General features: G+C 46.6%; 18 non-coding genes and 31 pseudogenes across 18 annotated transcripts; all 49 read right to left on the reverse strand.

The window, feature by feature from the left end:
* Positions 1 to 132: 132 nt before the first annotated feature.
* Positions 133 to 251, reverse strand: LOC136761807 (uncharacterized; annotated as a pseudogene).
* Positions 252 to 460: 209 nt separating this feature from the next.
* On the reverse strand, positions 461 to 579 carry LOC136761122 (5S ribosomal RNA). Its single transcript, XR_010820323.1, has one exon. It is a non-coding gene; the product is annotated as a 5S ribosomal RNA (ribosomal RNA).
* A 209-nt stretch (positions 580 to 788) lies between these two features.
* Positions 789 to 907, reverse strand: LOC136762432 (5S ribosomal RNA). Its single transcript, XR_010820631.1, has one exon. It is a non-coding gene; the product is annotated as a 5S ribosomal RNA (ribosomal RNA).
* A 216-nt stretch (positions 908 to 1,123) lies between these two features.
* Positions 1,124 to 1,242, reverse strand: LOC136761585 (uncharacterized; annotated as a pseudogene).
* Positions 1,243 to 1,460: 218 nt separating this feature from the next.
* Positions 1,461 to 1,579, reverse strand: LOC136760872 (uncharacterized; annotated as a pseudogene).
* Positions 1,580 to 1,788: 209 nt separating this feature from the next.
* LOC136762511 (5S ribosomal RNA) lies at positions 1,789 to 1,907 on the reverse strand. Its single transcript, XR_010820708.1, has one exon. It is a non-coding gene; the product is annotated as a 5S ribosomal RNA (ribosomal RNA).
* Positions 1,908 to 2,131: 224 nt separating this feature from the next.
* LOC136762111 (uncharacterized) lies at positions 2,132 to 2,250 on the reverse strand (annotated as a pseudogene).
* A 211-nt stretch (positions 2,251 to 2,461) lies between these two features.
* LOC136760792 (uncharacterized) lies at positions 2,462 to 2,580 on the reverse strand (annotated as a pseudogene).
* A 555-nt stretch (positions 2,581 to 3,135) lies between these two features.
* LOC136761272 (uncharacterized) lies at positions 3,136 to 3,254 on the reverse strand (annotated as a pseudogene).
* A 218-nt stretch (positions 3,255 to 3,472) lies between these two features.
* On the reverse strand, positions 3,473 to 3,591 carry LOC136762053 (uncharacterized; annotated as a pseudogene).
* A 209-nt stretch (positions 3,592 to 3,800) lies between these two features.
* LOC136761497 (uncharacterized) lies at positions 3,801 to 3,919 on the reverse strand (annotated as a pseudogene).
* Positions 3,920 to 4,137: 218 nt separating this feature from the next.
* On the reverse strand, positions 4,138 to 4,256 carry LOC136761749 (uncharacterized; annotated as a pseudogene).
* A 209-nt stretch (positions 4,257 to 4,465) lies between these two features.
* On the reverse strand, positions 4,466 to 4,584 carry LOC136761498 (uncharacterized; annotated as a pseudogene).
* A 218-nt stretch (positions 4,585 to 4,802) lies between these two features.
* LOC136761750 (uncharacterized) lies at positions 4,803 to 4,921 on the reverse strand (annotated as a pseudogene).
* Positions 4,922 to 5,129: 208 nt separating this feature from the next.
* LOC136761809 (uncharacterized) lies at positions 5,130 to 5,248 on the reverse strand (annotated as a pseudogene).
* Positions 5,249 to 5,457: 209 nt separating this feature from the next.
* Positions 5,458 to 5,576, reverse strand: LOC136761134 (5S ribosomal RNA). Its single transcript, XR_010820325.1, has one exon. It is a non-coding gene; the product is annotated as a 5S ribosomal RNA (ribosomal RNA).
* A 209-nt stretch (positions 5,577 to 5,785) lies between these two features.
* Positions 5,786 to 5,904, reverse strand: LOC136761843 (5S ribosomal RNA). Its single transcript, XR_010820399.1, has one exon. It is a non-coding gene; the product is annotated as a 5S ribosomal RNA (ribosomal RNA).
* Positions 5,905 to 6,128: 224 nt separating this feature from the next.
* Positions 6,129 to 6,247, reverse strand: LOC136761810 (uncharacterized; annotated as a pseudogene).
* Positions 6,248 to 6,457: 210 nt separating this feature from the next.
* LOC136761586 (uncharacterized) lies at positions 6,458 to 6,576 on the reverse strand (annotated as a pseudogene).
* A 218-nt stretch (positions 6,577 to 6,794) lies between these two features.
* Positions 6,795 to 6,913, reverse strand: LOC136762583 (5S ribosomal RNA). Its single transcript, XR_010820778.1, has one exon. It is a non-coding gene; the product is annotated as a 5S ribosomal RNA (ribosomal RNA).
* A 229-nt stretch (positions 6,914 to 7,142) lies between these two features.
* LOC136762690 (5S ribosomal RNA) lies at positions 7,143 to 7,261 on the reverse strand. Its single transcript, XR_010820882.1, has one exon. It is a non-coding gene; the product is annotated as a 5S ribosomal RNA (ribosomal RNA).
* A 224-nt stretch (positions 7,262 to 7,485) lies between these two features.
* Positions 7,486 to 7,604, reverse strand: LOC136761811 (uncharacterized; annotated as a pseudogene).
* A 209-nt stretch (positions 7,605 to 7,813) lies between these two features.
* Positions 7,814 to 7,932, reverse strand: LOC136761146 (5S ribosomal RNA). Its single transcript, XR_010820326.1, has one exon. It is a non-coding gene; the product is annotated as a 5S ribosomal RNA (ribosomal RNA).
* Positions 7,933 to 8,141: 209 nt separating this feature from the next.
* LOC136761855 (5S ribosomal RNA) lies at positions 8,142 to 8,260 on the reverse strand. Its single transcript, XR_010820401.1, has one exon. It is a non-coding gene; the product is annotated as a 5S ribosomal RNA (ribosomal RNA).
* Positions 8,261 to 8,484: 224 nt separating this feature from the next.
* Positions 8,485 to 8,603, reverse strand: LOC136761812 (uncharacterized; annotated as a pseudogene).
* Positions 8,604 to 8,819: 216 nt separating this feature from the next.
* On the reverse strand, positions 8,820 to 8,938 carry LOC136761588 (uncharacterized; annotated as a pseudogene).
* Positions 8,939 to 9,157: 219 nt separating this feature from the next.
* Positions 9,158 to 9,276, reverse strand: LOC136762572 (5S ribosomal RNA). Its single transcript, XR_010820768.1, has one exon. It is a non-coding gene; the product is annotated as a 5S ribosomal RNA (ribosomal RNA).
* Positions 9,277 to 9,828: 552 nt separating this feature from the next.
* Positions 9,829 to 9,947, reverse strand: LOC136761709 (uncharacterized; annotated as a pseudogene).
* A 216-nt stretch (positions 9,948 to 10,163) lies between these two features.
* LOC136761263 (uncharacterized) lies at positions 10,164 to 10,282 on the reverse strand (annotated as a pseudogene).
* Positions 10,283 to 10,498: 216 nt separating this feature from the next.
* Positions 10,499 to 10,617, reverse strand: LOC136761522 (uncharacterized; annotated as a pseudogene).
* Positions 10,618 to 10,826: 209 nt separating this feature from the next.
* On the reverse strand, positions 10,827 to 10,945 carry LOC136762646 (5S ribosomal RNA). The gene has a single exon (XR_010820840.1). It is a non-coding gene; the product is annotated as a 5S ribosomal RNA (ribosomal RNA).
* A 220-nt stretch (positions 10,946 to 11,165) lies between these two features.
* On the reverse strand, positions 11,166 to 11,284 carry LOC136760840 (uncharacterized; annotated as a pseudogene).
* Positions 11,285 to 11,504: 220 nt separating this feature from the next.
* LOC136762477 (5S ribosomal RNA) lies at positions 11,505 to 11,623 on the reverse strand. Its single transcript, XR_010820675.1, has one exon. It is a non-coding gene; the product is annotated as a 5S ribosomal RNA (ribosomal RNA).
* A 214-nt stretch (positions 11,624 to 11,837) lies between these two features.
* Positions 11,838 to 11,956, reverse strand: LOC136761723 (uncharacterized; annotated as a pseudogene).
* Positions 11,957 to 12,165: 209 nt separating this feature from the next.
* On the reverse strand, positions 12,166 to 12,284 carry LOC136761665 (uncharacterized; annotated as a pseudogene).
* An 891-nt stretch (positions 12,285 to 13,175) lies between these two features.
* LOC136762370 (5S ribosomal RNA) lies at positions 13,176 to 13,293 on the reverse strand. The gene has a single exon (XR_010820571.1). It is a non-coding gene; the product is annotated as a 5S ribosomal RNA (ribosomal RNA).
* Positions 13,294 to 13,837: 544 nt separating this feature from the next.
* Positions 13,838 to 13,955, reverse strand: LOC136762310 (5S ribosomal RNA). The gene has a single exon (XR_010820514.1). It is a non-coding gene; the product is annotated as a 5S ribosomal RNA (ribosomal RNA).
* A 220-nt stretch (positions 13,956 to 14,175) lies between these two features.
* On the reverse strand, positions 14,176 to 14,294 carry LOC136760841 (uncharacterized; annotated as a pseudogene).
* A 220-nt stretch (positions 14,295 to 14,514) lies between these two features.
* Positions 14,515 to 14,633, reverse strand: LOC136761095 (uncharacterized; annotated as a pseudogene).
* Positions 14,634 to 14,848: 215 nt separating this feature from the next.
* On the reverse strand, positions 14,849 to 14,967 carry LOC136761967 (uncharacterized; annotated as a pseudogene).
* A 210-nt stretch (positions 14,968 to 15,177) lies between these two features.
* On the reverse strand, positions 15,178 to 15,296 carry LOC136761938 (uncharacterized; annotated as a pseudogene).
* An 891-nt stretch (positions 15,297 to 16,187) lies between these two features.
* On the reverse strand, positions 16,188 to 16,305 carry LOC136762371 (5S ribosomal RNA). The gene has a single exon (XR_010820572.1). It is a non-coding gene; the product is annotated as a 5S ribosomal RNA (ribosomal RNA).
* Positions 16,306 to 16,525: 220 nt separating this feature from the next.
* Positions 16,526 to 16,644, reverse strand: LOC136760842 (uncharacterized; annotated as a pseudogene).
* Positions 16,645 to 16,864: 220 nt separating this feature from the next.
* Positions 16,865 to 16,983, reverse strand: LOC136762568 (5S ribosomal RNA). The gene has a single exon (XR_010820764.1). It is a non-coding gene; the product is annotated as a 5S ribosomal RNA (ribosomal RNA).
* Positions 16,984 to 17,197: 214 nt separating this feature from the next.
* LOC136761968 (uncharacterized) lies at positions 17,198 to 17,316 on the reverse strand (annotated as a pseudogene).
* Positions 17,317 to 17,526: 210 nt separating this feature from the next.
* Positions 17,527 to 17,645, reverse strand: LOC136761666 (uncharacterized; annotated as a pseudogene).
* Positions 17,646 to 18,536: 891 nt separating this feature from the next.
* LOC136762372 (5S ribosomal RNA) lies at positions 18,537 to 18,654 on the reverse strand. The gene has a single exon (XR_010820573.1). It is a non-coding gene; the product is annotated as a 5S ribosomal RNA (ribosomal RNA).
* Positions 18,655 to 18,863: 209 nt separating this feature from the next.
* LOC136762235 (uncharacterized) lies at positions 18,864 to 18,982 on the reverse strand (annotated as a pseudogene).
* Positions 18,983 to 19,198: 216 nt separating this feature from the next.
* LOC136762373 (5S ribosomal RNA) lies at positions 19,199 to 19,316 on the reverse strand. The gene has a single exon (XR_010820574.1). It is a non-coding gene; the product is annotated as a 5S ribosomal RNA (ribosomal RNA).
* Positions 19,317 to 19,360: the final 44 nt, after the last annotated feature.

A 19,360-nucleotide genomic window follows, 5' to 3' on the forward strand; every position in this document is an offset into this window, starting at 1 on the left:
ATGGATGGAAAAATATCAGTGCAGCAAAGCGTGTTGACAGTAGCTGGGTACGTGTACAATACTTCAATTATATCTCCTCCAGACAGAGAGAGAGTATTAAGAGCTACGATAAAGTTACCCAGGAGACGTAAAAGCTTGCAGCACTAGGTATTTCCAGGAGGTCTCACTTTCATGTACTGACCAGGTCCTGCCCCGTTTAGCTTCCGAGATCTGACGAGATCGGGCGCGTTCAGGATGGTGTGGCCGCAAGCCGAGATGCCTGGCTGCATGATGTCTCTTAAAGGCTGGCAGGTATTGACGGAACTGCCAGCAAAAAAAAAAAGAAAAATAGAGGGAAATATACCAGTGCAGCAAAGGGTGTTGAAAGTAGCCGGGTACGTGTACAATTCTTCAATTATATCTCCTGGAGACAGAAAGAGAGTATTAAGAGCTACGATGAAGTTACCCAGGAGACGTAAAAAGCTTGCAGCACCTGGTATTTCTAGGAGGTCTCCCATCCAAGTACTGACCAGGCCCTGCCCCGTTTAGCTTCCGAGATCTGACGAGATCGGGCGCGTTCAGGATGGTGTGGCCGCAAGCCAAGATGCCTGGCTGCATCATGTCTCTTAAAGGCTGGCGGGTATTGACGGAACTGCCAGCAAAAAAAAAAAGAAAAATAGAGGGAAATATACCAGTGCAGCAAAGGGTGTTGAAAGTAGCCGGGTACGTGTACAATTCTTCAATTATATCTCCTGGAGACAGAAAGAGAGTATTAAGAGCTACGATGAAGTTACCCAGGAGACGTAAAAAGCTTGCAGCACCGGGTATTTCTAGGAGGTCTCCCATCCAAGTACTGACCAGGCCCTGCCCCGTTTAGCTTCCGAGATCTGACGAGATCGGGCGCATTCAGGACGGTGTGGCCACAAGCCGAAAGGCCTGGCTGCATGATGTCTCTTAAAGGTTGGCGGGTATTGACGGAACTTCCAGCAAAAAAAAAAAAAAAAAAGAAAAATGGATGGAAAAATATCAGTGCAGCAAATGGTGTTGACAGTAGCTGGGTACGTGTACAATACTTCAATTATATCTCCTCCAGACAGATAGAGAGTATTAAGAGCTACGATGAAGTTCCCCAGGAGACGTAAGAAGCTGGCAGCACCTGGTATTTCCAGGAGGTCTCACATTTAAGTACTGACCAGGTCCTGCCCCGTTTAGCTTCCGAGATCTGACAAGATCGGGCGCGTTCAGGACGGTGTGGCCGCAAGCCGAGATGTCTGGCTGCATGATGTCTCTTAAAGGCTAACGGGTATTGACGGAATTTCCAGCAAAAAAAAAAAAAAAAAAAAGAAAAATGGAGGGAAATATACCAGTGCAGCAAAGGGTGTTGAAAGTAGCCGGGTACGTGTACAATTCTTCAATTATATCTCCTCCAGACAGAGAGAGAGTATTAAGAGCTACGATGAAGTTACCCAGGAGACGTAAAAAGCTTGCAGCACCTGGTATTTCTAGGAGGTCTCCCATCCAAGTACTGACCAGGCCCTGCCCTGTTTAGTTTCTGAGATCTGACGAGATCGGGCGCGTTCAGGACGGTGTGGCCGCAAGCCGAGATGCCTGGCTGCATGATGTCTCTTAAAGGCTGGCGGGTATTGACGGAACTGCCAGCAAAAAAAAAAAGAAAAATAGAGGGAAATATACCAGTGCAGCAAAGGGTGTTGAAAGTAGCCGGGTACGTGTACAATTCTTCAATTATATCTCCTGGAGACAGAAAGAGAGTATTAAGAGCTACGATGAAGTTACCCAGGAGACGTAAAAAGCTTGCAGCACCTGGTATTTCTAGGAGGTCTCCCATCCAAGTACTGACCAGGCCCTGCCCTGTTTAGCTTCCAAGATCTGACGAGATCGGGCGCATTCAGGACGGTGTGGCCACAAGCCGAAAGGCCTGGCTGCATGATGTCTCTTAAAGGTTGGCGGGTATTGACGGAACTTCCAGCAAAAAAAAAAAAAAAAAAAAGAAAAAAGAAAAATGGATGGAAAAATATCAGTGCAGCAAAGGGTGTTGACAGTAGCTGGATACGTGTACAATACTTCAATTATATCTCCTCCAGACAGAGAGAGAGTATTAAGAGCTACGATAAAGTTACCCAGGAGACGTAAAAGCTTGCAGCACTAGGTATTTCCAGGAGGTCTCACTTTCATGTACTGACCAGGTTCTGCCCCGTTTAGCTTCCGAGATCTGACGAGATCGGGCGCATTCAGGACGGTGTGGCCACAAGCCGAAAGGCCTGGCTGCATGATGTCTCTTAAAGGTTGGCGGGTATTGACGGAACTTCCAGCAAAAAAAAAAAAAAGAAAAATGGATGGAAAAATATCAGTGCAGCAAAGGGTGTTGACAGTAGCTGGGTACGTGTACAATACTTCAATTATATCTCTTCCAGACAGATAGAGAGTATTAAGAGCTACGATAAAGTTACCCAGGAGACGTAAAAGCTTGCAGCACCAGGTATTTCCAGGAGGTCTCACATTCAAGTACTGACCAGGTCCTGCCCCGTTTAGCTTCCGAGATCTGACGAGATCGGGCGCGTTCAGGATGGTGTGGCCGCAAGCCGAGACGCCTGGCTGCATGATGTCTCTTAAAGGCTGGCGGGTATTGACGGAACTGCCAGCAAATAAATAAAAGAAAAATAGAGGGAAAAATACCAGTGCAGCAAAGGCTGTTGAATGTAGCCGGGTACGTGTACAATTCCTCAATTATATATTCTCCAGACAGAAAGAGAGTATTAAGAGCTACGATGAAGTTCCCCAGGAGACGTAAAAAGCTGGCAGCACCTGGTATTTCCAGAAGATCTCCCATCCAAGTACTGACCAGGTCCTGCCCCGTTTAGTTTCCGAGATCTTCCGAGATCGGGCGCGTTCAGGACTGTGTGCTCGCAAGCCAAGAGGCCTGTCTGCATGATGTCTCTTAATGGCTGGCGGGTATTGACGGAACTTCCAGCAAAAAAAAATAAAAAAATAAAATGAAAAAGAAAAATGGTGGGAAAAATATCAGTGCAGCAAAGGGTGTTGAAAGTAGACGGGTACGTGTACAATACTTCAATTATATCTCCTCCAGACAGATAGAGAGTATAAAGAGCAACGATAAAGTTACCCAGGAGACGTAAAAGCTTGCAGCACCAGGTATTTCCAGGAGGTCTCGCATTCATGTACTGACCAGGTCCTGCCCCGTTTAGCTTCCGAGATCTGACGAGATCGGGCGCGTTCAGGATGGTGTGGCCGCAAGCCGAGATGCCTGGCTGCATGATGTCTCTTAAAGGCTGGCAAGTATTGACGGAACTTCCAGCAAAAAAAAAAAAAAAAAAATAGAAAAAGGGAGGGAAAAATATCAGTGCAGCAAAGGGTGTTGAAAGTAGCCGGGTACGTGTACAATTCTTCAATTACATCTCCTCCAGACAGAAAGAGAGAATTAAGAGCTACGATAAAGTTACCCAGGAGACGTAAAAGCTTGCAGCACGAGGTATTTCCAGGAGGTCTCACTTTCATGTACTGACCAGGTCCTGCCCCGTTTAGCTTCCGAGATCTGACGAGATCGGGCGCGTTCAGGATGGTGTGGCCGCATGCCGAGATGCCTGGCTGCATGATGTCTCTTAAAGGCTGGCGGGTATTGACGGAACTGCCAGCAAAAAAAAAAAAGAAAAATAGAGGGAAATATACCAGTGCTGCAAAGGGTGTTGAAAGTAGCCGGGTACGTGTACAATTCTTCAATTATATCTCCTCCAGACAGAAAGAGAGTACTAAGAGCTACGATGAAGTTACCCAGGAGACAAAAAAGCTTGCAGCACCAGGTATTTCCAGGAGGTCACCCATCCAAGTACTGACCAGGCCGTGCCCCTTTTACCTTCTGAGATCTGACGAGATCGGGCGCGTTCAGGACGGTGTGGCCGCAAGCCAAGAGGCCTGGCTGCATGATGTCTCTTAAAGGCTGGTGGGTATTGACGGAACTTCCAGCAAAAAAAAAACAAAAAAAAAAGAAAAATGGATGGAAAAATATCAGTGCAGCAAAGGGTGTTGACAGTAGCTGGGTACGTGTACAATACTTCAATTATATCTCCTCCAGACAGATAGAGAGTATTAAGAGCTACGATAAAGTTACCAAGGAGACGTAAAAGCTTGCAGCACCAGGTATTTCCAGGAGGTCTCGCATTCATGTACTGACCAGGTCCTGCCCCGTTTAGCTTCCAAGATCTGACGAGATCGGGCGAGTTCAGGATGGTGTGGCCGCAAGCCGAGATTCCTGGCTGCATGATGTCTCTTAAAGGTTGGCGGGTATTGACGGAACTTCCAGCAAAAAAAAAAAAGAAACATAGAGGGAAATATACCAGTGCTGCAAAGGGTGTTGAAAGTAGCCGGGTACGTGTACAATTCTTCAATTATATCTCCTCCAGACAGAAAGAGAGTACTAAGAGCTACGATGAAGTTACCCAGGAGACAAAAAAGCTTGCAGCACCAGGTATTTCCAGGAGGTCACCCATCCAAGTACTGACCAGGCCGTGCCCCTTTTACCTTCTGAGATCTGACGAGATCGGGCGCGTTCAGGACGGTGTGGCCGCAAGCCAAGTGGCCTGGCTGCATGATGTCTCTTAAAGGCTGGTGGGTATTGACGGAACTTCCAGCAAAAAAAAAACAAAAAAAAAAGAAAAATGGATGGAAAAATATCAGTGCAGCAAAGGGTGTTGACAGTAGCTGGGTACGTGTACAATACTTCAATTATATCTCCTCCAGACAGATAGAGAGTATTAAGAGCTACGATAAAGTTACCAAGGAGACGTAAAAGCTTGCAGCACCAGGTATTTCCAGGAGGTCTCGCATTCATGTACTGACCAGGTCCTGCCCCGTTTAGCTTCCAAGATCTGACGAGATCGGGCGAGTTCAGGATGGTGTGGCCGCAAGCCGAGATTCCTGGCTGCATGATGTCTCTTAAAGGTTGGCGGGTATTGACGGAACTTCCAGCAAAAAAAAAAAAAAAAATGGATGGAAAAATATCAGTGCAGCAAAGCGTGTTGACAGTAGCTGGGTACGTGTACAATACTTCAATTATATCTCCTCCAGACAGAGAGAGAGTATTAAGAGCTACGATAAAGTTACCCAGGAGACGTAAAAGCTTGCAGCACTAGGTATTTCCAGGAGGTCTCACTTTCATGTACTGACCAGGTCCTGCCCCGTTTAGCTTCCGAGATCTGACGAGATCGGGCGCGTTCAGGATGGTGTGGCCGCAAGCCGAGATGCCTGGCTGCATGATGTCTCTTAAAGGCTGGCGGGTATTGACGGAACTGCCAGCAAAAAAAAAAAGAAAAATAGAGGGAAATATACCAGTGCAGCAAAGGGTGTTGAAAGTAGCCGGGTACGTGTACAATTCTTCAATTATATCTCCTGGAGACAGAAAGAGAGTATTAAGAGCTACGATGAAGTTACCCAGGAGACGTAAAAAGCTTGCAGCACCTGGTATTTCTAGGAGGTCTCCCATCCAAGTACTGACCAGGCCCTGCCCCGTTTAGCTTCCGAGATCTGACGAGATCGGGCGCGTTCAGGATGGTGTGGCCGCAAGCCAAGATGCCTGGCTGCATGATGTCTCTTAAAGGCTGGCGGGTATTGACGGAACTGCCAGCAAAAAAAAAAAGAAAAATAGAGGGAAATATACCAGTGCAGCAAAGGGTGTTGAAAGTAGCCGGGTACGTGTACAATTCTTCAATTATATCTCCTGGAGAGAGAAAGAGAGTATTAAGAGCTACGATGAAGTTACCCAGGAGACGTAAAAAGCTTGCAGCACCTGGTATTTCTAGGAGGTCTCCCATCCAAGTACTGACCAGGCCCTGCCCCGTTTAGCTTCCGAGATCTGACGAGATCGGGCGCATTCAGGACGGTGTGGCCACAAGCCGAAAGGCCTGGCTGCATGATGTCTCTTAAAGGTTGGCGGGTATTGACGGAACTTCCAGCAAAAAAAAAAAAGAATAAAAGAAAAAAGAAAAATGGATGGAAAAATATCAGTGCAGCAAAGGGTGTTGACAGTAGCTGGATACGTGTACAATACTTCAATTATATCTCCTCCAGACAGAGAGAGAGTATTAAGAGCTACGATAAAGTTACCCAGGAGACGTAAAAGCTTGCAGCACTAGGTATTTCCAGGAGGTCTCACTTTCATGTACTGACCAGGTCCTGCCCCGTTTAGCTTCCGAGATCTGACGAGATCGGGCGCGTTCAGGATGGTGTGGCCGCAAGCCGAGATGCCTGGCTGCATGATGTCTCTTAAAGGCTGGCGGGTATTAACGGAACTGCCAGCAAAAAAAAAAAAGAAAAATAGAGGGAAAAATACCAGTGCAGCAAAGGGTGTTGAAAGTAGCCGGGTAAGTGTACAATTCTTCAATTATATCTTCTCCAGAGAGAAAGAGAGTATTAAGAGCTACGATGAAGTTCCCCAGGAGACGTAAGAAGCTGGCAGCACCTGGTATTTCCAGGAGGTCTCACATTTAAGTACTGACCAGGTCCTGCCCCGTTTAGCTTCCGAGATCTGACAAGATCGGGCGCGTTCAGGACGGTGTGGCCGCAAGCCGAGATGTCTGGCTGCATGATGTCTCTTAAAGGCTAGCGGGTATTGACGGAATTTCCAGCAAAAAAAAAAAAAAAAAAAAAGAAAAATGGAGGGAAAAATATCAGTGCAGGAAAAGGTGTTGAAAGTAGCCGGGTACGTGTACAATTCTTCAATTATATCTCCTGGAGACAGAAAGAGAGAATTAAGAGCTACGATAAAGTTACCCAGGAGACGTAAAAGCTTGCAGCACCAGGTATTTCCAGGAGGTCTCCCATCCAAGTACTGACCAGGTCCTGCCCCGTTTAGCTTCCGAGATCTTACGAGATCGGGCACGTTCAGGACGGTGTGGCCGCAAGCCGAGAGGCCTGGCTGCATGATGTCTCTTAAAGGTTAGCGGGTATTGACGGAACTTCCAGCAAAAAAAAAAAAAAAAATAATAAAAATAAAAGAAAAATGGATGGAAAAATATCAGTGCAGCAAAGGGTGTTGACAGTAGCTGGGTACGTGTACAATACTTGAATTATATCTTCTGGAGACAGAAAGAGAGTATTAAGAGCTACGATGAAGTTACCCAGGAGACGTAAAAAGCTTGCAGCACCTGGTATTTCTAGGAGGTCTCCCATCCAAGTACTGACCAGGCCCTGCCCCGTTTAGCTTCCGAGATCTGACGAGATCGGTCGCATTCAGGACGGTGTGGCCACAAGCCGAAAGGCCTGGCTGCATGATGTCTCTTAAAGGTTGGCGGGTATTGACGGAACTTCCAGCAAAAAAAAAAAAAAAAAATAGAAAAAAGAAAAATGGATGGAAAAATATCAGTGCAGCAAAGGGTGTTGACAGTAGCTGGATACGTGTACAATACTTCAATTATATCTCCTCCAGACAGAGAGAGAGTATTAAGAGCTACGATAAAGTTACCCAGGAGACGTAAAAGCTTGCAGCACTAGGTATTTCCAGGAGGTCTCACTTTCATGTACTGACCAGGTCCTGCCCCGTTTAGCTTCCGAGATCTGACGAGATCGGGCGCGTTCAGGATGGTGTGGCCGCAAGCCGAGATGCCTGGCTGCATGATGTCTCTTAAAGGCTGGCGGGTATTGACGGAACTGCCAGCAAAAAAAAAAAGAAAAATAGAGGGAAATATACCAGTGCAGCAAAGGGTGTTGAAAGTAGCCGGGTACGTGTACAATTCTTCAATTATATCTCCTGGAGACAGAAAGAGAGTATTAAGAGCTACGATGAAGTTACCCAGGAGACGTAAAAAGCTTGCAGCACCTGGTATTTCTAGGAGGTCTCCCATCCAAGTACTGACCAGGCCCTGCCCCGTTTAGCTTCCGAGATCTGACGAGATCGGGCGCGTTCAGGATGGTGTGGCCGCAAGCCAAGATGCCTGGCTGCATGATGTCTCTTAAAGGCTGGCGGGTATTGACGGAACTGCCAGCAAAAAAAAAAAGAAAAATAGAGGGAAATATACCAGTGCAGCAAAGGGTGTTGAAAGTAGCCGGGTACGTGTACAATTCTTCAATTATATCTCCTGGAGAGAGAAAGAGAGTATTAAGAGCTACGATGAAGTTACCCAGGAGACGTAAAAAGCTTGCAGCACCTGGTATTTCTAGGAGGTCTCCCATCCAAGTACTGACCAGGCCCTGCCCCGTTTAGCTTCCGAGATCTGACGAGATCGGGCGCATTCAGGACGGTGTGGCCACAAGCCGAAAGGCCTGGCTGCATGATGTCTCTTAAAGGTTGGCGGGTATTGACGGAACTTCCAGCAAAAAAAAAAAAAAAGAAAAGAAAAAAGAAAAATGGATGGAAAAATATCAGTGCAGCAAAGGGTGTTGACAGTAGCTGGATACGTGTACAATACTTCAATTATATCTCCTCCAGACAGAGAGAGAGTATTAAGAGCTACGATAAAGTTACCCAGGAGACGTAAAAGCTTGCAGCACTAGGTATTTCCAGGAGGTCTCACTTTCATGTACTGACCAGGTCCTGCCCCGTTTAGCTTCCGAGATCTGACGAGATCGGGCGCGTTCAGGATGGTGTGGCCGCAAGCCGAGATGCCTGGCTGCATGATGTCTCTTAAAGGTTGGCGGGTATTGACGGAACTTCCAGCAAAAAAAAAAAAAAAAAAGAAAAATGGATGGAAAAATATCAGTGCAGCAAATGGTGTTGACAGTAGCTGGGTACGTGTACAATACTTCAATTATATCTCCTCCAGACAGATAGAGAGTATTAAGAGCTACGATGAAGTTCCCCAGGAGACGTAAGAAGCTGGCAGCACCTGGTATTTCCAGGAGGTCTCACATTTAAGTACTGACCAGGTCCTGCCCCGTTTAGCTTCCGAGATCTGACAAGATCGGGCGCGTTCAGGACGGTGTGGCCGCAAGCCGAGATGTCTGGCTGCATGATGTCTCTTAAAGGCTAACGGGTATTGACGGAATTTCCAGCAAAAAAAAAAAAAAAAAAAAAGAAAAATGGAGGGAAATATACCAGTGCAGCAAAGGGTGTTGAAAGTAGCCGGGTACGTGTACAATTCTTCAATTATATCTCCTGGAGACAGAAAGAGAGTATTAAGAGCTACGATGAAGTTACCCAGGTGACGTAAAAAGCTTGCAGCACCTGGTATTTCTAGGAGGTCTCCCATCCAAGTACTGACCAGGCCCTGCCCGGTTTAGCTTCCGAGATCTGACGAGATCGGGCGCATTCAGGACGGTGTGGCCACAAGCCGAAAGACCTGGCTGCATGATGTCTCTTAAAGGTTGGCGGGTATTGACGGAACTTCCTGCAAAAAAAAAAAAAAAAAAAAGAAAAAAGAAAAATGGATGGAAAAATATCAGTGCAGCAAAGGGTGTTGACAGTAGCTGGATACGTGTACAATACTTCAATTATATCTCCTCCAGACAGAGAGAGAGTATTAAGAGCTACGATAAAGTTACCCAGGAGACGTAAAAGCTTGCAGCACTAGGTAATTCCAGGAGGTCTCACTTTCATGTACTGACCAGGTTCTGCCCCGTTTAGCTTCCGAGATCTGACGAGATCGGGCGCATTCAGGACGGTGTGGCCACAAGCCGAAAGGCCTGGCTGCATGATGTCTCTTAAAGGTTGGCGGGTATTGACGGAACTTCCACCAAAAAAAAAAAGAAAAATAGAGGGAAAAATACCAGTGCAGCAAAGGCTGTTGAATGTAGCCGGGTACGTGTACAATTCCTCAATTATATATTCTCCAGACAGAAAGAGAGTATTAAGAGCTACGATGAAGTTCCCCAGGAGACGTAAAAAGCTGGCAGCACCTGGTATTTCCAGACGATCTCCCATCCAAGTACTGATCAGGTCCTGCCCCGTTTAGCTTCCGAGATCTGACGAGATCAGGCGCGTTCAGGACAATGTGGCCGCAAGCCAAGAGGCCTGGCTGCATGATGTCTGTTAAAGGCTGGCGGGTATTGACGGAACTTCCAGCAAAAAAATAAAATTAAAAGAAAAATGGAGGGAAAAATATCAGTGCAGCAAAGGGTGTTGAAAGTAGCCTAGTACGTGTACAATTCTTCAATTTTATCTCCTCCAGACAGAAAGAGAGTATTAAGAGCTACGATGAAGTTACCCAGGAGACGTAAAAGGCTTGCAGCACCTGGTATTTCTCGGAGGTCTCCCATCCAAGTACTGACCAGGCCCTGCCCCGTTTAGCTTCCGAGATCTGACGAGATCTGGCGCATTCAGGACGCTGTGGCCGCAAGCCGAGAGGCCTGGCTGCATGATGTCTCTTAAAGGTTGGCGGGTATTGACGGAACTTCCAGCAAAAAAAAAAAAAAAAAAAGAAAAATGGATGGAAAAATATCAGTGCAGCAAAGGGTGTTGACAGTAGCTGGATACGTGTACAATACTTCAATTATATCTCCTCCAGACAGAGAGAGAGTATTAAGAGCTACGATAAAGTTACCCAGGAGACGTAAAAGCTTGCAGCACTAGGTATTTCCAGGAGGTCTCTCATTCATGTACTGACCAGGTCCTGCCCCGTTTAGCTTCCGAGATCTGACGAGATCGGGCGCGTTCAGGATGGTGTGGCCGCAAGCCGAGATGCCTGGCTGCATGATGTCTCTTAAAGGCTGGCGGGTATTGACGGAACTGCCAGCAAAAAAAAGAAGAAAAATAGAGGGAAATATACCAGTGCAGCAAAGGGTGTTGAAAGTAGCCGGGTACGTGTACAATTCTTCAATTATATCTCCTGGAGACAGAAAGAGAGTCTTAAGAGCTACGATGAAGTTTCCCAGGAGACGTAAAAAGCTTGCAGCACCAGGTATTTCCAGGAGGTCTCCCATCCAAGTACTGACGAGGCCCTGCCCCGTTTAGCTTCCGAGATCTGACGAGATCGGGCGTGTTCAGGACGGTGTGGCCGCAAGCCAAGAGGCCGGGCTGCATGATGTCTCTTAAAGGCTGGCGGGTATTGACGGAACTTCCAGCAAAAAATAAAAAAGAAATAAATAGAAAAATGGAGGGAAAAATATCAGTGCAGGACAGGGTGTTGAAAGTAGCCGGGTACATGTACAATTCTTCAATTATATCTCCTCCAGACAGATAGAGAGTATTAAGAGCTACGATAAAGTTACCCAGGAGTCGTAAAAGCTTGCAGCACCAGGTATTTCCAGGAGGTCTCACATTCAAGTACTGACCAGGTCCTGCCCCGTTTAGCTTCCGAGATCTGACGAGATCGGGCGCGTTCAGGACGGTGTGGCCGCAAGCCGAGATGTCTGGCTGCATGATGTCTCTTAAAGGCTGGCGGGTATTGACGGAATTTCCAGCAAAAAAAAAAAAAAAAAAAATAGAAAAATGGAGGGAAAAATATCAGTGCAGGAAAGGGTGTTGAAAGTAGCCGGGTACGTGTACAATTCTTCAATTATATCTCCTGGAGACAGAAAGAGAGTATTAAGAGCTACGATGAAGTTACCCAGGAGACGTAAAAGGCTTGCAGCACCTGGTATTTCTAGGAGGTCTCCCATCCAAGTACTGACCAGGCCCTGCGCCGTTTAACTTCCGAGATCTGACGAGATCGGGCGCATTCAGGACGGTGTGGCCGCAAGCCAAGAGGCCTGGCTGCATGATGTCTCTTAAAGGTTGGCGGGTATTGACGGAACTTCCAGCAAAAAAAAAAAAAAAAAGAAAAATGGATGGAAAAATATCAGTGCAGCAAATGGTGTTGACAGTAGCTGGGTACGTGTACAATACTTCAATTATATCTCCTCCAGACAGATAGAGAGTATTAAGAGCTACGATAAAGTTACCCAGGAGACGTGAAAGCTTGCAGCACCAGGTATTTCCAGGAGGTCTCACATTCATGTACTGACCAGGTCCTGCCCCGTTTAGCTTCCAAGATCTGACGAGATCGGGCGAGTTCAGGATGGTGTGGCCGCAAGCCGAAAGTCCTGGCTGCATGATGTCTCTTAAAGGTTGGCGGGTATTGACGGAACTTCCAGCTAAAAAAAAAAAAAAAAATGGATGGAAAAATATCAGTGCAGCAAAGGGTGTTGACAGTAGCTGGGTACGTGTACAATACTTCAATTAAATCTCCTCCAGACAGATAGAGAGTATTAAGAGCTACGATAAAGTTACCCAGGAGACGTAAAAGCTTGCAGCACGAGGTATTTCCAGGAGGTCTCACATTCATGTACTGACCAGGTCCTGCCCCGTTTAGCTTCCGAGATCTGACGAGATCGGGCGCGTTCAGGATGGTGTGGCCGCAAGCCGAGATGCCTGGCTGCATGATGTCTCTTAAAGGCTGGCGGGTATTGACGGAACTGCCAGCCAAAAAAAAAAAGAAAAATAGAGGGAAATATACCAGTGCAGCAAAGGGTGTTGAAAGTAGCCGGGTACGTGTACAATTCTTCAATTATATATTCTCCAGACAGAAAGAGAGTATTAAGAGCTACGATGAAGTTCCCCAGGAGACGTAAAAAGCTGGCAGCACCTGGTATTTCCAGAAGATCTCCCATCCAAGTACTGACCAGGTCCTGCCCCATTTAGTTTTTGAGATCTTCCGAGATCGGGCGCGTTCAGGACTGTGTGTCCGCAAACCGAGAGGCCTGGTAGCATGATGTCTCTTAAAGGCTGGCGGGTATTGACGGAACGTCCAGCAAAAAAATAAAAAAAAATAAAAAAAAAATAGAAAAATGGAGGGAAATATATCAGTGCAGGAAAGGGTGTTGAAAGTAGCCGGGTACGTGTACAATTCTTCAATTATATCTCCTGCAGACTGAAAGAGAGTATTAAGAGCTACGATAAAGTTACCCAGGAGACGTAAAAGCTTGCAGCACCTGTTATTTCCAGGAGGTCTCACATTCAAGTACAGACCAGGTCCTGCCCCGTTTAGCTTCCGAGATCTGACGATATCATGCGCATTCAGGACGGTGTGGCCGAAAGCCGAGAGGCCCGGCTGCATGATGTCTCTTTAAGGCTGGCGGGTATTGACGGAACTTCCAGCAAAAAAAAAAAGAAAAAAGAAAAATGGAGGGAAAAATATCAGTGCAGCAAAGGGTTTTGAAAGTAGCCGGGTACGTGTACAATTCTTCAATAATATCTCCTACAGACTGAAAGAGAGTATTAAGAGCTATGATGAAGTTACCCAGGAGACGTAAAAAGCTTGCAGCACCTGGTATTTCCAGGAGGTCACCCATCCAAGTACTGACCAGGCCCTGCCCCGTTAGCTTCCGAGATCTGATGAGATCGGGCGCGTTCAGGACGGTGTGGCCGCAAGCCAAGAGGCCTGGCTGCATGATGTCTCTTAAAGGCTGGCGGGTATTGACGGAACTTCCAGCAAAAAAAAAAAATGGAAAATGGAGGAAAAATATCAGTGCAGCAAAGGCTGTTGAAAGTAGCCGGGTAAGTGTACAATTCTTCAATTATATCTCCTGCAGACTGAAAGAGAGTATTAAGAGCTACGATAAAGTTACCCAGGAGACGTAAAAGCTTGCAGCACCTGTTATTTCCAGGAGGTCTCACATTCAAGTACTGACCAGGTCCTGCCCCGTTTAGCTTCCGAGATCTGACGATATCATGCGCATTCACGACGGTGTGGCCGAAAGCCGAGAGGCGCGGCTGCATGATGTCTCTTTAAGGCTGGCGGGTATTGACGGAACTTCCAGCAAAAAAAAAAAGAAAAAAGAAAAATGGAGGGAAAAATATCAGTGCAGCAACGGGTTTTGAAAGTAGCCGGGTACGTGTACAATTCTTCAATAATATCTCCTACAGACTGAAAGAGAGTATTAAGAGCTATGATGAAGTTACCCAGGAGACGTAAAAAGCTTGCAGCACCTGGTATTTCCAGGAGGTCACCCATCCCAGTACTGACCAGGCCCTGCCCCGTTAGCTTCCGAGATCTGATGAGATCGGGCGCGTTCAGGACGGTGTGGCCGCAAGCCAAGAGGCCTGGCTGCATGATGTCTCTTAAAGGCTGGCGGGTATTGACGGAACTTCCAGCAAAAAATAAAAAAGAAATAAATAGAAAAATGGAGGGAAAAATATCAGTGCAGGACAGGGTGTTGAAAGTAGCCGGGTACATGTACAATTCTTCAATTATATCTCCTCCAGACAGATAGAGAGTATTAAGAGCTACGATAAAGTTACCCAGGAGACGTAAAAGCTTGCAGCACCAGGTATTTCCAGGAGGTCTCACATTCAAGTACTGACCAGGTCCTGCCCCGTTTAGCTTCCGAGATCTGACGAGATCGGGCGCGTTCAGGACGGTGTGGCCGCAAGCCGAGATGTCTGGCTGCATGATGTCTCTTAAAGGCTGGCGGGTATTGACGGAATTTCCAGCAAAAAAAAAAAAAAAAAAAATAGAAAAATGGAGGGAAAAATATCAGTGCCGGAAAGGGTGTTGAAAGTAGCCGGGTACGTGTACAATTCTTCAATTATATCTCCTGGAGACAGAAAGAGAGTATTAAGAGCTACGATGAAGTTACCCAGGAGACGTAAAAGGCTTGCAGCACCTGGTATTTCTAGGAGGTCTCCCATCCAAGTACTGACCAGGCCCTGCGCCGTTTAGCTTCCGAGATCTGACGAGATCGGGCGCATTCAGGACGGTGTGGCCGAAAGCCGAGAGGCCCGGCTGCATGATGTCTCTTTAAGGCTGGCGGGTATTGACGGAACTTCCAGCAAAAAAAAAAAGAAAAAAGAAAAATGGAGGGAAAAATATCAGTGCAGCAAATGGTGTTGACAGTAGCTGGGTACGTGTACAATACTTCAATTATATCTCCTCCAGACAGATAGAGAGTATTAAGAGCTACGATAAAGTTACCCAGGAGACGTGAAAGCTTGCAGCACCAGGTATTTCCAGGAGGTCTCACATTCATGTACTGACCAGGTCCTGCCCCGTTTAGCTTCCAAGATCTGACGAGATGGGGCGAGTTCAGGATGGTGTGGCCGCAAGCCGAAAGTCCTGGCTGCATGATGTCTCTTAAAGGTTGGCGGGTATTGACGGAACTTCCAGCAAAAAAAAAAAAAAAAAAATGGATGGAAAAATATCAGTGCAGCAAAGGGTGTTGACAGTAGCTGGGTACGTGTACAATACTTCAATTAAATCTCCTCCAGACAGATAGAGAGTATTAAGAGCTACGATAAAGTTACCCAGGAGACGTAAAAGCTTGTAGCACGAGGTATTTCCAGGAGGTCTCACATTCATGTACTGACCAGGTCCTGCCCCGTTTAGCTTCCGAGATCTGACGAGATCGGGCGCGTTCAGGATGGTGTGGCCGCAAGCCGAGATGCCTGGCTGCATGATGTCTCTTAAAGGCTGGCGGGTATTGACGGAACTGCCAGCCAAAAAAAAAAAGAAAAATAGAGGGAAATATACCAGTGCAGCAAAGGGTGTTGAAAGTAGCCGGGTACGTGTACAATTCTTCAATTATATATTCTCCAGACAGAAAGAGAGTATTAAGAGCTACGATGAAGTTCCCCAGGAGACGTAAAAAGCTGGCAGCACCTGGTATTTCCAGAAGATCTCCCATCCAAGTACTGACCAGGTCCTGCCCCATTTAGTTTTTGAGATCTTCCGAGATCGGGCGCGTTCAGGACTGTGTGTCCGCAAACCGAGAGGCCTGGTAGCATGATGTCTCTTAAAGGCTGGCGGGTATTGACGGAACGTCCAGCAAAAAAATAAAAAAAAATTAAAAAAAAATAGAAAAATGGAGGGAAATATATCAGTGCAGGAAAGGGTGTTGAAAGTAGCCGGGTACGTGTACAATTCTTCAATTATATCTCCTGCAGACTGAAAGAGAGTATTAAGAGCTACGATAAAGTTACCCAGGAGACGTAAAAGCTTGCAGCACCTGTTATTTCCAGGAGGTCTCACATTCAAGTACAGACCAGGTCCTGCCCCGTTTAGCTTCCGAGATCTGACGATATCATGCGCATTCAGGACGGTGTGGCCGAAAGCCGAGAGGCCCGGCTGCATGATGTCTCTTTAAGGCTGGCGGGTATTGACGGAACTTCCAGCAAAAAAAAAAAGAAAAAAGAAAAATGGAGGGAAAAATATCAGTGCAGCAAAGGGTTTTGAAAGTAGCCGGGTACGTGTACAATTCTTCAATAATATCTCCTACAGACTGAAAGAGAGTATTAAGAGCTATGATGAAGTTACCCAGGAGACGTAAAAAGCTTGCAGCACCTGGTATTTCCAGGAGGTCACCCATCCAAGTACTGACCAGGCCCTGCCCCGTTAGCTTCCGAGATCTGATGAGATCGGGCGCGTTCAGGACGGTGTGGCCGCAAGCCAAGAGGCCTGGCTGCATGATGTCTCTTAAAGGCTGGCGGGTATTGACGGAACTTCCAGCAAAAAATAAAAAAGAAATAAATAGAAAAATGGAGGGAAAAATATCAGTGCAGGACAGGGTGTTGAAAGTAGCCGGGTACATGTACAATTCTTCAATTATATCTCCTCCAGACAGATAGAGAGTATTAAGAGCTACGATAAAGTTACCCAGGAGACGTAAAAGCTTGCAGCACCAGGTATTTCCAGGAGGTCTCACATTCAAGTACTGACCAGGTCCTGCCCCGTTTAGCTTCCGAGATCTGACGAGATCGGGCGCGTTCAGGACGGTGTGGCCGCAAGCCGAGATGTCTGGCTGCATGATGTCTCTTAAAGGCTGGCGGGTATTGACGGAATTTCCAGCAAAAAAAAAAAAAAAAAAAATAGAAAAATGGAGGGAAAAATATCAGTGCCGGAAAGGGTGTTGAAAGTAGCCGGGTACGTGTACAATTCTTCAATTATATCTCCTGGAGACAGAAAGAGAGTATTAAGAGCTACGATGAAGTTACCCAGGAGACGTAAAAGGCTTGCAGCACCTGGTATTTCTAGGAGGTCTCCCATCCAAGTACTGACCAGGCCCTGCGCCGTTTAGCTTCCGAGATCTGACGAGATCGGGCGCATTCAGGACGGTGTGGCCGCAAGCCAAGAGGCCTGGCTGCATGATGTCTCTTAAAGGTTGGCGGGTATTGACGGAACTTCCAGCAAAAAAAAAAAAAAAAAGAAAAATGGATGGAAAAATATCAGTGCAGCAAATGGTGTTGACAGTAGCTGGGTACGTGTACAATACTTCAATTATATCTCCTCCAGACAGATAGAGAGTATTAAGAGCTACGATAAAGTTACCCAGGAGACGTGAAAGCTTGCAGCACCAGGTATTTCCAGGAGGTCTCACATTCATGTACTGACCAGGTCCTGCCCCGTTTAGCTTCCAAGATCTGACGAGATGGGGCGAGTTCAGGATGGTGTGGCCGCAAGCCGAAAGTCCTGGCTGCATGATGTCTCTTAAAGGTTGGCGGGTATTGACGGAACTTCCAGCAAAAAAAAAAAAAAAAAAATGGATGGAAAAATATCAGTGCAGCAAAGGGTGTTGACAGTAGCTGGGTACGTGTACAATACTTCAATTAAATCTCCTCCAGACAGATAGAGAGTATTAAGAGCTACGATAAAGTTACCCAGGAGACGTAAAAGCTTGCAGCACGAGGTATTTCCAGGAGGTCTCACATTCATGTACTGACCAGGTCCTGCCCCGTTTAGCTTCCGAGATCTGACGAGATCGGGCGCGTTCAGGATGGTGTGGCCGCAAGCCGAGATGCCTGGCTGCATGATGTCTCTTAAAGGCTGGCGGGTATTGACGGAACTGCCAGCCAAAAAAAAAAAGAAAAATAGAGGGAAATATACCAGTGCAGCAAAGGGTGTTGAAAGTAGCCGGGTACGTGTACAATTCTTCAATTATATATTCTCCAGACAGAAAGAGAGTATTAAGAGCTACGATGAAGTTCCCCAGGAGACGTAAAAAGCTGGCAGCACCTGGTATTTCCAGAAGATCTCCCATCCAAGTACTGACCAGGTCCTGCCCCATTTAGTTTTTGAGATCTTCCGAGATCGGGCGCGTTCAGGACTGTGTGTCCGCAAACCGAGAGGCCTGGTAGCATGATGTCTCTTAAAGGCTGGCGGGTATTGACGGAACGTCCAGCAAAAAAATAAAAAAAAATAAAAAAAAAATAGAAAAATGGAGGGAAATATATCAGTGCAGGAAAGGGTGTTGAAAGTAGCCGGGTACGTGTACAATTCTTCAATTATATCTCCTGCAGACTGAAAGAGAGTATTAAGAGCTACGATAAAGTTACCCAGGAGACGTAAAAGCTTGCAGCACCTGTTATTTCCAGGAGGTCTCACATTCAAGTACAGACCAGGTCCTGCCCCGTTTAGCTTCCGAGATCTGACGATATCATGCGCATTCAGGACGGTGTGGCCGAAAGCCGAGAGGCCCGGCTGCATGATGTCTCTTTAAGGCTGGCGGGTATTGACGGAACTTCCAGCAAAAAAAAAAAGAAAAAAGAAAAATGGAGGGAAAAATATCAGTGCAGCAAAGGGTTTTGAAAGTAGCCGGGTACGTGTACAATTCTTCAATAATATCTCCTACAGACTGAAAGAGAGTATTAAGAGCTATGATGAAGTTACCCAGGAGACGTAAAAAGCTTGCAGCACCTGGTATTTCCAGGAGGTCACCCATCCAAGTACTGACCAGGCCCTGCCCCGTTAGCTTCCGAGATCTGATGAGATCGGGCGCGTTCAGGACGGTGTGGCCGCAAGCCAAGAGGCCTGGCTGCATGATGTCTCTTAAAGGCTGGCGGGTATTGACGGAACTTCCAGCAAAAAAAAAAAATGGAAAATGGAGGAAAAATATCAGTGCAGCAAAGGCTGTTGAAAGTATCCGGGTACGTGTACAATTCTTCAATTATATCTCCTGCAGACTGAAAGAGAGTATTAAGAGCTACGATAAAGTTACCCAGGAGACGTAAAAGCTTGCAGCACCTGTTATTTCCAGGAGGTCTCACATTCAAGTACTGACCAGGTCCTGCCCCGTTTAGCTTCCGAGATCTGACGATATCATGCGCATTCAGGACGGTGTGGCCGAAAGCCAAGAGGCCCGGCTGCATGATGTCTCTTTAAGGCTGGCGGGTATTGACGGAACTTCCAGCAAAAAAAAAAAGAAAAAAGAAAAATGGAGGGAAAAATATCAGTGCAGCAACGGGTTTTGAAAGTAGCCGGGTACGTGTACAATTCTTCAATAATATCTCCTACAGACTGAAAGAGAGTATTAAGAGCTATGATGAAGTTACCCAGGAGACGTAAAAAGCTTGCAGCACCTGGTATTTCCAGGAGGTCACCCATCCAAGTACTGACCAGGCCCTGCCCCGTTAGCTTCCGAGATCTGATGAGATCGGGCGCGTTCAGGACGGTGTGGCCGCAAGCCAAGAGGCCTGGCTGCATGATGTCTCTTAAAGGCTGGCGGGTAT

The sequence above is a fragment of the Amia ocellicauda genome, chromosome 10, assembly GCF_036373705.1.
Source record: "Amia ocellicauda isolate fAmiCal2 chromosome 10, fAmiCal2.hap1, whole genome shotgun sequence".
Lineage (NCBI taxonomy): Eukaryota > Metazoa > Chordata > Actinopteri > Amiiformes > Amiidae > Amia > Amia ocellicauda.